The sequence below is a fragment of the Megascapheus bottae genome, chromosome 1 (assembly GCF_031878675.1).
Source record: "Megascapheus bottae isolate mThoBot1 chromosome 1, mThoBot2.hap1, whole genome shotgun sequence".
NCBI lineage: Eukaryota > Metazoa > Chordata > Mammalia > Rodentia > Geomyidae > Megascapheus > Megascapheus bottae.
This window is the reverse complement of record NC_143509.1, coordinates 20,141,891-20,154,308: the sequence shown is the minus strand read 5'-3', so window position 1 is coordinate 20,154,308 and position 12,418 is coordinate 20,141,891.

The window sequence follows — 12,418 nt, the reverse complement described above, 5'->3', positions numbered from 1 at the left end:
ACAATAGCATGTTAGGTCCACCTTTAACAAATTGTGGCTTCTTTATGTATCATGTTAGGATACAGCTAAACATTGAATGGTATGATTTCAAAATAGAATGAAGACAAAAATTTAGATCCTAAGCATAGCAACTAGTAATTACAAGTGGCTTTATGTTGATATGCATAAGTCTGATGTAGGTATGTATTACATGGAATAAAGAAAATATCTGTAATACTTCTATGAATACAACCAATAGAATACAGGAATTTCATGAAGCTTACAGCCACAAAAGAGAAATATCAATTGATGGAACCAATGTTTAAAGGACAAAGAGGATTATCCAACAAAAGACAATTGTGTTATTTTTTTCTTTCTTACTTTTGTCAAGGGAGGATCAATAATGAGCTCATTATAGCAGAAGTTGTCACAGTAGTGAAGTTTCATTACAAAATGTATTCCATGTATTCTTGTAAACCAAGAAGCAAACATCTTGACATTAATAATTTTATTATTGATATTACTGGATCCCAATTTCAGTTTGTGTTATGTGCAAGCTCATGTCACATCTGCAAGATTCATGTGTTTTGCAAGAAACTAAATTCTGGGAAAATATGTCAACTCTGTATGTTTTCAGAATAATTAGAGTAATTTAGTCTTATTTTATTTCAAACTATAAGATCGTCATGAGGCATGAGGTAATAATAAATGTCTTTTGAAATTTTTATTTCTCTTATTTAGTGACCTAAAGTATTATGATTCCATATTCATAACACTGGCAGAAATTTAAGAGAGAAAACAGGATCAATTAAAGGACATTCTTTAGGTACATCCTTTCTTGCTCTTCCTTGGGATTCTAAAGAAACACACCTGATATTCAGATTGTGAGAGATGCTGGAGCAGTTCATTTTAAAGTGGTTTATTTCCCAGGAGTGACATAGCTATTATTAATAGATATTTCAAACTTTAAAGATTATTTTGAAATCTTTTGTACAATTAAGCATTATTAGCTACAAGTATAGAACACCTAGAAATGTAGACTTTTTAAAATATGAATTGATAATTTTAATGAGTTATGGCTATCATAATACAGATATGTTAACATAAGTTCAATTTCAAAAGAACTCCAATTATAGAATTCTAGAGTGAGTATTATATTGAGGTTTCACATTTAGCTAACTTGAAAATATACATATGAATATTGGATACACTTTCATTTAATCATGTGCTTTATAATTACTCATCTTATCTTTGCTTCTTAATTCTTTGCTTTGTCATATATACTTCAGCAACATTTTGCACTGTATAAATAGAAGTCTGAATCTAATTGTTTAAGATAGTCTCTAACAACTGGATATAAAAACTACAGGAATAGAAAACTTCTTCTCCTGGGCACATAATTCATTCTATTCTACATTGTATTTTGTTTAAAAATTACATTTAAGTACTTGTACAAAGGGATTTCTGCTCAACACCTTAGTTTCTTACACAATGCGTTTTCATCAATGGCATATTTATTTGAATTCCCATGTAGGGTGTACAAATTTGAGCCCAATGATTAATACTCATCTATATGATTTCAGAGATATTTAGCTTGGATAGTTAAGCATGCATTTTGGGGACCAAAACCAAGAAGAGTCAGGCAGTAGAGTTACAGAAAGGAGCCATTGTTCTTTCCGCAAAGGCCTGAGTATGAGCATGCTCTTCTTCAGAGTAATACCTACAACACATACTGTCTGCTCTTCCATCACCAATGTTCTTGAAACAAGCCATATCATATAAAGAAATTACATGAGTTAACTCATTGAAATTTCAGGGAATATACACTTGGATAGTGTTCATGAAGAAAAGAAGCAGCAGTGACATGATGAAGTTTCAGTCTCACCATTTTTCTCTAAAATTTGTGTGGTGTGTAGGTCAGGTCTCCTTTCTGTAACTGGGCTGCACAGGCCATTTCTAAGTTGTGTCATTGTAACAGAACTTTAGTAAGGTTATCTCCACCACTAAAATTGTTGATTTTTGTTTCAATGTCATGTTTATATTTTATTGTCTCTGTTATCAGAGTCTGTGAAGGTGAGGAAGGATACATCACCAAAACAAATGTGCATGTCACCACTACTGGAAATATACTCTGGGGCGAATTGCTCTAGTATTTATTGACTTGATGTTACTTTTGTTGCCACGTGATTGCTGTTCTTGTAAGATACAATCATTTCCAAAATCCCTTCTTTTCTTCTTCCTTCCTTTTTGATCTGCAGTACCAAAATACTAAACAACTTGAATACACTATGTGATGCAGATTTTCCACTTGAAATGACATTTAGTCTAGAGTTCGTTAGTCTAGAGTTCGCAGCACTCTGAGGAATGTTTATATTACAAGCCATTTACACAAGGGTTTACAACTGCAATTGAAAGAAAAAAGAAAGAAAGATAGATATCTAAACTTGGAGTGACTCCACAGCTCTCCATTTCCAGTTCTGTGGAAATTTGATTTTCCTGTCATCCTTAAAACATTTACATGCACTAGAGCAATAATCAGCATCTGTGGATATCCTTCAGGCTAGAAAAAAAACCACCTTCCTATGTTGCTCAAATAAGCCTGAAGGTCTAGCTTAGATCGTTGGATAATTCCTTGAAACAACCCCTCAGTGCTAGGTCCCTTGTAGGAAAAGGCAAAATGCAAACATCAGAATACCTTTACCAGATTATGAGCTCTGAATTACCCTCTCAAGAAGCTTAGGCTTGAAGATTACAGATTAAAAATAGACAGATGATGACCATGATGATGATGATGAAGAATAATAAGATAGATAGATAGATAGATAGATAGATAGATAGATAGATAGATAGGTAGATAGATAGATAGATAGTTGAAAATAGGAAGATAGATGAAAGTGAGACAGGCAGATCAATGCTTGTGAATAGATTACAGAAAAAAATTAACTTCTATGGGAATAAATTGAATTATCAGTGCATGAGAATCTACTGAAGAATTATATTGGTCTTTTTGACATATCTGACTACAATGTACAAGACAATTATGAGGATAAAAGCATCATAAAATGTAGTAACATTTTAAGTGGAAAGAGATGAGACAATCTCATTAAAGGTGAAATCACTCTGCTGAATTATTTAGAAAATATGAAAGACAATTCACTTCATTCTCTTCACTATTGCCATACACAGAAAAATAAAAATCTCCCTTTAGATCCATTATTTCCTTGAAATTCAAATAGATTGAGTCCTAAGAAAGAGCTACATAGCATTCAATGATATTAAAATATGTATTTAACCCTTCAGTCATTCAATTGTTTTCCTATTGAAAGTTTTCCTTTTTCTTTGAAGTTCTGTTTTGTTTTTCCTTTTGTTTCCCTTTTTGAAAGTGTGAAATTCACTTCTAAGAGAATAAGTACAAACTTAATGCAATAAATTTAGATTTTGTTTTTGTTTCTACAAGGGGTATTTGTTGAAATAGGGATGTACTATTAGTAAGTACATTTATAAAAAATATTTCTACTACAGAAGTTCCAGAATAAAATTACTAAAGAAAATATGTTTAATGCAATGGTTCTAAATTTTGTGATGAAATATCTAAAAATTAGAGAAAACAATGCATTGCTTATATCTTTTGCATAATTTTACAAATATAAAATAATACACATTTACATTTACTTATGCAATGAACTTAATAGTACAAACATATTATGTAGTTTAAAATTATAATTTTTAACTTCACTATGATTACACAATTTTATTTTCAAAATTTCAAAATGCTTTACTAACATTATTAGTACTGCATTAAGACTATCTTGTGTTACTTCAAGGATGAAAAGCAGAGGCACCCATATTCATGTTTGAACTGCTTTATGACAAAGGCATTAAGTGAATATATAGACAAATGTGATCATTTCATGTAGATATATTGACTTACTATCTTTATAACAAAAGATAATACATTTGTAAAATGTGAACCAAAAGCAACACAATAGAACTTTTAGAAGAAACTCCAGAAAGAATTTAGAAGAGATAATCTTGAGGAAACTGGATTGGATTACGTTCAAAGCAAAGGAACGATATTTCCAAATATTGAAGAAATGACAAAATACAGTTTATTAAATAAATAAACTTACACTTAACAAAAGACACTATTAGGAGACTAGAATAGCAAGAGAATGAGGAAGAAAATGTAAACTCTTATGAGTTTTTCAGAGAAACTCTCCTGAAGACGTGTCTCTACCCATCAATAAAAGATAACACAACAGAATAAATAGAAAACATACTTTAAAATAAAAATATCCAAATGGCCCAGGACTGCATGAATTTATTTCTTATTTTCACTTTCATTTGTTGTCAAAGAAATGTAAATTAAAACTTCAATGAAAATACTCTATTCCCTTTTGGAAAGGGGAGAAGAAAGCAATAAATGATTCAGTCAGATCTCTCGAGTTCTGCTGGTGTTGGGAGTATAAAGTGCTACAAACACTTCAGGAAAGTATTTGGTGGTTTAGGCTAAATATGAACATATGTACAACATATGTTGTGCAAATCAACTCTTAGATTTATGCCTGATAGAACTGCTTGTGCATTATTTACCCGACGATATGTCTTAAAATATTAATAGCAGTGAAACTTGTCATAACCCCAAACTGTGAATAAAACTTACGCTATCATCAGTGTTGCAGATAAGCAAATTATTGGGCATTGGTAAAGTGAAACAACATCTCATGTAATGTGAATGTTGCATCACCGTGTGGGCAAACTCGATAAACATAAAACTGAATGAAAGAAGCCAAATGTAAAAGAGCTCACTGTGGTATTCTATCCATATAAAGTTGAGAAACTTAGTCTATTTGCTTTGTCAGTAGAGTGTGTGAGTGGAAGGATGTGAGAACTTTAATAAGATGCAAATACTGATTATTCTTTGGCTAATTATTTTTGGCACTATATCAGTGGTGCAAAGTGAAGCATTTCCTTGTGCTATTTCCGCAAATAAACACATACTATTTTGATCATTTCCCCCGTCATCCATTACTCTTTCTACAGTCACAACACTTTCATAAAAGGGAGATTAATAACTATTGTAGACAGAGATGTCCTCATTAAGCAATCATATATGTGGAGTTTCTTGTTTGTACACACAAATTTTAACATAACAATGTTAGAAAATGAAATTAGGAATGAGAATTAGTTTTAATCACATACCAGCTAGAGATACTATATAAACAAGCACTAAAGTGCTTGAATTCTTTACATATGAAGTCTAAGCTTACATATAGTTATTCTAATAAAAGAATTGTTTTATTGAAACAATGTAGAGCAAAATTATATAATTGGATTAAGATTTTCACAGAGATGAGATCAGTGGAATTGGTAGAATGCACTGGACTCACAAAAAGACATATTATCAATTTGTTGAAAGTCCTATCTCTAGAAGTGTCACAATGCCAACAGTTGAAAGAACTATTCTTTTATAAAAACCTGAGCAAGGTAAGCTCCTGTGTTATAAAACAGTTTCAAGGGTTCTTTTTAATCCAGTTGATAAATGTTTCTATAGACATCACATCTGATTTTTAAATATAGTCTAAAATCTAATGGAAATTATTTTTAGGAATTTCAGGCATGACTGATTAACAAGCAATGTAGTGGACAAATTCAGTCAATCATGCTTAAAACAGAACACATTTAAGCCTCTGGTCCTTTTTCGTTCTATATGCCTGTAGTGAATAGAATATTACAAAGTCGATTGTTTCTCTCTCTCTTTGGAGTCTTTGACAGAGCTGATCCCATGAAAATGCCAATTAACCTCTACCTCTGGGAAACAAAGTTGTCAGGTGAAAGATCAGAGTTCTTGGGCTTTCACATGAGTTCTCTGATACGCAGCTATGGCATGCATTTTCTTGGTGATTATCTTTTTTATTACTATATTTTATTGTCAGGGTGATTTTTAGAGGGGTTACAGTTGCATTCATCAGGTAGTGGGTATATAACGTCTTGAACATTGGATACATCATCCCATGACCTTCCCTTGTTACCTGGTATCTTGTATATACATTTATTTGTTTATTTGGTGATTATCTGAATATGCATTTCTAAGGCAGTCAAATAGCATGGAGGTTTGGGCATCATAAAAATTGAGATGCTAAGGAAAGGACTCTTGGGCTGACATAGAAACACAGGAACTGATATCACAGTCAGTCTCAAATGCAAGATGGCTGTGCCCTCCAGCTGGATCCCACAGCAGAAAATGAAATTGTATGGAGATCTTCATTTTGTTTTATTTTTTGGTCTCCATTTTGTTTGTTTGAATAGAGCCAGTACTGAAGCTTGAGTTCAAGGCATGCACTTTATTTGCTTCTTATTTTTTTTTCTTTCCATTTGATTTGGTGCTCTACCACCTAAGCTACACATCTGCAGATATCTAGCTCTGGAGATGAGACTACCACGGAAGTCTGAGCTCGCTTTGAACCTTGATCCTTAGGGCTCAACCTCCTGAGAAAGTAGGATTAGAAGCATGAGCCCACAGTGCTGCATTTCAGTATGGATACCCTTAGTGCAGCAAGCTTACTCAGATCAGGTCAAGCTGCAGCCTATGTGCACATGTGTCCTAATGGGCTGCTTCAGGAGCCTCCACAGATTGATCAACGCCACCATCTCATGGTAGTGCCTGTACTGCTATGGAACGCTAGGAAATAAAATGTGTCATTTAAGAACATGGAAAAAACATGGTACACAAAGCACATAAGTGGTGATATTAGGTTTTCTAAGATGCTAATCAATAGATTATCAAAGTTTATTTAATCAGAGGAGACAGTAAATAGATTAAGTCTACTGGCACTGGAATGCTGTTCTTTATTTCCTAAATAACACTTGTTGCTTTTAGCATGCTTAGGTAACAAAAACTAAACAACAAAAAGAGGTACAAAAAAGTGGAATATGTGGAACGCTATCAAAACAAGAGAGAATATTTGAGGCATCACTAACTTGACATAATTATGAGGGAAAATTCAACATGAAGGACAATATTGTGCATCAAACACAAAGAATCGGTCTATAATCTTATTTAAACTCAGAGGTGAAATGTGATGGTTTGTCCTTAATTTTTATTCAAAAAGAATATGAAGAAATATATTGAAATAAAAATCATAAGTGATGGCAAGTAAGTATAATAGAAATAAAGAAATGAATTTTTACTATACTGGCCATAATATAAAAGATGTTTTATATAGATATAAATATTTTCTGGGGAGGAGAGTGTAGAGAGTGGTAAATGGAGAAAATGAGGGAGAGGAAAACAATGTTTAAAAAAGAGGACCGGGAGTTTGGCCTAGTGGTAGAGTGCTTGCGTAACATTCATGAAGGCCGGGGTTCAATTCCTCAGTACCACATACATAGAAAAGAAGCTGCAAATGGTGTTGAGGCTCAAATGGCAGAGCTCTAACCTTGAGGAAAAAGTCCAAAGACAGTGCTCAGGCCCTGAGTTCAAGCCCCACAACTGGCAAAAAAAAAAAAAAAAAAAAGAAATGTCCTCATTACCTTACTTTTGTAACAGTAACCTCCATGTTTATTACCATTACAATAAATAAAACTAATAAACAAATGAATACTTCAACATAATGTTCTTTTTGGAGAATGGACATTCAAACATAATATAAAATATGGCACCAGATATGTCTGATGTATGAAAAGTGTGGTACAACAGGCATCCCAAAGCATTATAAGATTTTTTAATTAAACATTCTTCCAGAGTTATAATTATCTTCAAATATTTTATTCTCTACCAATAGAGAATTGTTTTTGGTATTTTTTCATGTTTATTCTTCAGTTTTTGTGTTTTCAGATAATTATTCTTAGAAATTGGTGATTCTTTTGTTTTGAATAGACTTAAATTGTTCTAATCAACAATGGGAAATGTTTTCCTTTTCTTTTTAGTTGGTTGTGGTGCTTGAAGTCTAGGCCTGGGCATTGTCTCTGAGTCCTACAGCTCAAGGCTAGCACTCAACTACTTTGAGCCACAGAACCAATTCTAGTTTTCTTGTGGTTAATTGAAGATAAGAGTGTCACTGACTTTCCTGCCTGGACTGGCTTTGAACAATGATCCTCAGATCTCAGCCTCAGTTCCCAGCAAAACTTATTTTTAAACCAAAATATTTTTATTATATTTAAGTCGTTGTACAAAGGGGGCTATTATTAAAAAATCAGTTAATTTAGTACATCATTCTGTATGGGCAATGCAACACCCAACATTTATTTAATTCTTCTATTTGCTTGTATATTTTTCTTGGGACTTTCAAATTGCCACAGAAGCATTGAATAGATTATCTAAGTATACACGACATACTTGCAACATGATTTGTAACTGCTGATGCATAGCAAGTGGGTCTGTCACCCATAATCATAAAGACTAGTTTGGGTGAGGATATGGCTTAGTGGTAGAGTCCTTGCCTAGCATATACAAGGCCGAGTGGTAACCAGCTCCACATAGACAAACAGACAAACAGATATAGATAGGTACGTGGATAGACAGATAGATAGGAAACAGGGAGGGATAATAAAGTTTAATGCATTAATAAAATTAAGCATGTAACTTTATGTAACTACAACCCCCCTGTCCATCACTTCTCCAATATTTTTAAATAGAGATATAGATAGATAGATAGATAGATAGATAGATAGATAGATAGATAGACGCATACAAACAAAAATACATGCATAAATATACAGATGGATAGAGAAATGATATATAGATGGATAAGTAGTAGAGAATGAGTCGACAGAGGAATATTTTAATCATTACCAAGATGTGCCTGAAACAATTTGGATATGGGAAGAAAATAATGTTAGTTTTTCCACATTTAAATTTTCCTTAAAATATCTAAAATAATATGAACCATTTGCAAGTATATATAATATTGAATAATTTTCACATAAAGTTGTAACTGGGTGCACATATAAAACACTTCATAGAAACAGCAAGGAAGGCTGACAGTGTTTGGGTTGGATTTTTGACCTTGATATTTATTGATATTTAGTGATGATAAAATTCATCACAAATGTGTTGCTTTCAATCACCTTAAAATCTAAGCTTATAAAAGATGTAGACAGTACACAGTGAATATAAATGCACTGATAAAATATAAATCAAACTGTTATATGACTTATATATGGTACTTCAAACACAAAGAAAAATGTTAGTTAAAATATATAGATGTATGTAACAAGCAAGTACTTGTATAGATAATTTCTTCTTACATGAAAATATTGCTCTTTAATGGCATATTGCCATTTTTGTTCCATAATTCACAATGCACAATCCGAATTTCATAGAACTTCAGATGTAATTAAAAAAAGAAGGTATTACTTTAAGAAATGTCAAAATTGATGGTAAAATATTTGAGAGTTACTTTCCTAAGCTGCAATAAAAACATAATAATGAATGCAGGAACTAATGTCAATATGTCACTCAGTTTATTTCTTTCCCAAAGTAATATAAAGTGATTTTTATCTTATTATTACAAGTCAACTTCAAAATGACTAATTCTTCTGTAAGATCCTGATTAGGTAAACCCAAATATTGCATTTCAGCTTTATGACACTTTGTGATGTGTCATCTCATTCATGTTTTCACTTTGTCACTTTCCTCTTCCCATGTTCACTTTCCTTCTGTCTCACTCCACTGACCATGCTGTACTCTAAATTCGTAATTCATTGCATAGAGTAATAAATTAGACATTTTGTTTCTGGAAATAAAATTGTGCCATTTTTTGCTGTCTGTTATTTCTATATAGAATTGAGTTTTACATAAAAGAGCCCAATATCAACAATTTATTCTTTACCACCATACCTCTGAACCTTGAATCCGTGTCATAATATGCTTGAAGAATTGTATTGTCTGTCCACTGCCTGGAGTGATCTATTGATATGCTGCCATCAGTAGATAATTGGAAGTTCCCACAAGCTGAGATCCTTCTTAATCACTTGGAGGCCTGAGGGAAATAAATGCAGACTCCTGAGAAAGTCATCTCCCTAAGTAGACACCGGGAGAAAGGCTTGCAGGGAGTTGAGAACTGACATCACAGGGGAAGAATGAAAATCAGAAGATCCATAAGAGAAGGCAGGATCCCTTCTGTGACCTAATCCCACTCAGTCACAACTTTCACACCTGCTTCTTCCACCTCCTAAGGTTCAAGGGTGTCCCCGAAGGCATTTTCAGCACCCACATCTGAACTTCTCGTGGACGTGAATACTCTGTGGGTTTCCGTGTCTCTTTGGCCCATTCAAGACAATGGCAGGTTGGAAAAGTGAGAAGTGCCAGTGAGGCCCTGGAATGAGAGCCCTTGGACAAAGCTCGTGGCCTGCTTTGGGAAGTTTTTGCTACAGGAGTTACAGTGAAAATTCCATGACGTGGACCCCTCTGATCTTTGGGAAACTACCGTGACCCACTGATGAACCTGAACCTATCTTGTCATTAAGTGAATGGCTAGCACACATCTACACAAAAAACAAGAAATGAATAAATACAGGAAAAATTACATAAATGCACATACATGTAACAGGGTAAGTTTTCATTTAATTTCTTCAAATATTGATTTCAATTCCTTGCCCTTTATCTTCCTGTTAGTCTTCGTTTAATTTACAGCTTTGAAATATCACTTTGCAATATAATGAAGTTCCACAAGCTTTTGTGAACATCCATCACCTACCTAGCTAACCTTGTGTGGTTTAAATAAACATACCTCCACGCACCCCAGCACAATTCAATGTCTAGCAACATACCTTACCATGTATCAGAATTCCTTCCTTTTCTCTCAAACATTCCTTTCGAAGATTTATGATCTCTTATACCTTAATTGCAAAATCAACTAACCCAACAAGAATGTTGTTTTATACTTATAATTTTAATGCATGTTATATGCTTTCTTGCCCTGTAATTTGAGGCTGTCAATTCCTGTAAAATTGCCAAATTCTGTTCTGCGTTTTGTGATGCTATTTTCAATATTTCCTAACCCATTTTTAAACTTGTAGATAATAATTCTCATTGTGTAGTATCCTCTTGGGTCATTTCATCCAAATAAAAAGAAATATATTCATGACCATAAAACGCATTAAATAAGTTTTGAAATTCTAGTAAGGATTTACTCAAACATTTTAATGTTAGACAGAAGGGGCTCACACCTATCATTCCATCATCTTTAGAGGGTGGGATTGAGGGATTAGTGGTTTCAGTTTAGTATGGAAAGAAAAAATGCACTGTGCTCCTTTTGTGCAGGGGAATGTTGTATGGACTCAATAGCATGAGCCTATGTCCTCCAATAATGACGAAAAACAGAGTAGACAAGTGTGGTACGGCAATCTTCACTCCATATGATAATTTTTATCAGGCAGCATAATATTTCGCCTGAGTAATAGTATTTTGTGAATTAATTACAATAATGACTTTATGGCCTTCAATATTAAAAAAATCACTTCTGCTAAAAGGAATCATTCAGGAGTAATTATTTTATAATCATTCATGCATTCATTCAATCAAACATATCTTTTGATTTGCAGCAATTTAAGTACTGATGTGGACATTTGCAATATAATTTCTTACATTAAATGTAATAGATACCTCCATGTATTTCTTTCCACTCAGGTGATGTAATTAGTACCTGAGGGTGAAATGCTACCAAACGATAGGTATTTTTCCAAATAAATTTAAATCATGACTGGAGTCTACATTGCTGAGTCCTCATTGTTACGTTTCTATTCAAAGAAGACTCTGACTCGTTCGAACTCTCTAGTGGTATATTCAGCACAGAAAGAAAGATGAGAAGACAGGAGATAGAGTCCCTTGTCTTCTTTTTTTGTGGTTTCTCAGCATCTCTTTGACAGGTAGTATAAGCTTGAACTATTCCATGGTTAGTTGGAAGACATTTGCTTCATAAATTGTCAGCACGTTGTCTCTTCAAAGTTGTAAGGATGACCTTAAGCAAAGACAAATGTCTTAGTAGAATAATAAACTCTAAAAACTTTGACTTTTAGACAGAGTATCAGGATATTTTCTTAAGATTATATTGAGAACTTTGAAACTCAAACCAATTAAGAATGTGTCTACATAAGTAACTTCTTGACCTATGTAAAGATGTTAGGGTTAGTTTTAATTCCTCAGGTTCTCTTTAATTTTAAATCAAAACTGATAAAATTGGGCATATTTATACATTCTACCACAAGGTATCCTTTTTTATTTACCGGTTCTGGGCCTTGAACTCAGGTCCTGAGCACTGCCGTGGGCTTTCTCAGGGCAAGAACTCTACCACAGCACCACTTCTGGCTTTTTTCTATGTATGTTGTACCAAGGAATCAAGCCCTGGCCTTCGTGCATGCTAGGCAAGCACTCTACCACTAGGCCAAACTCCTGGTCCCTGCCACAAGGTATCTCATACAGTGAAGACAGGTTGGG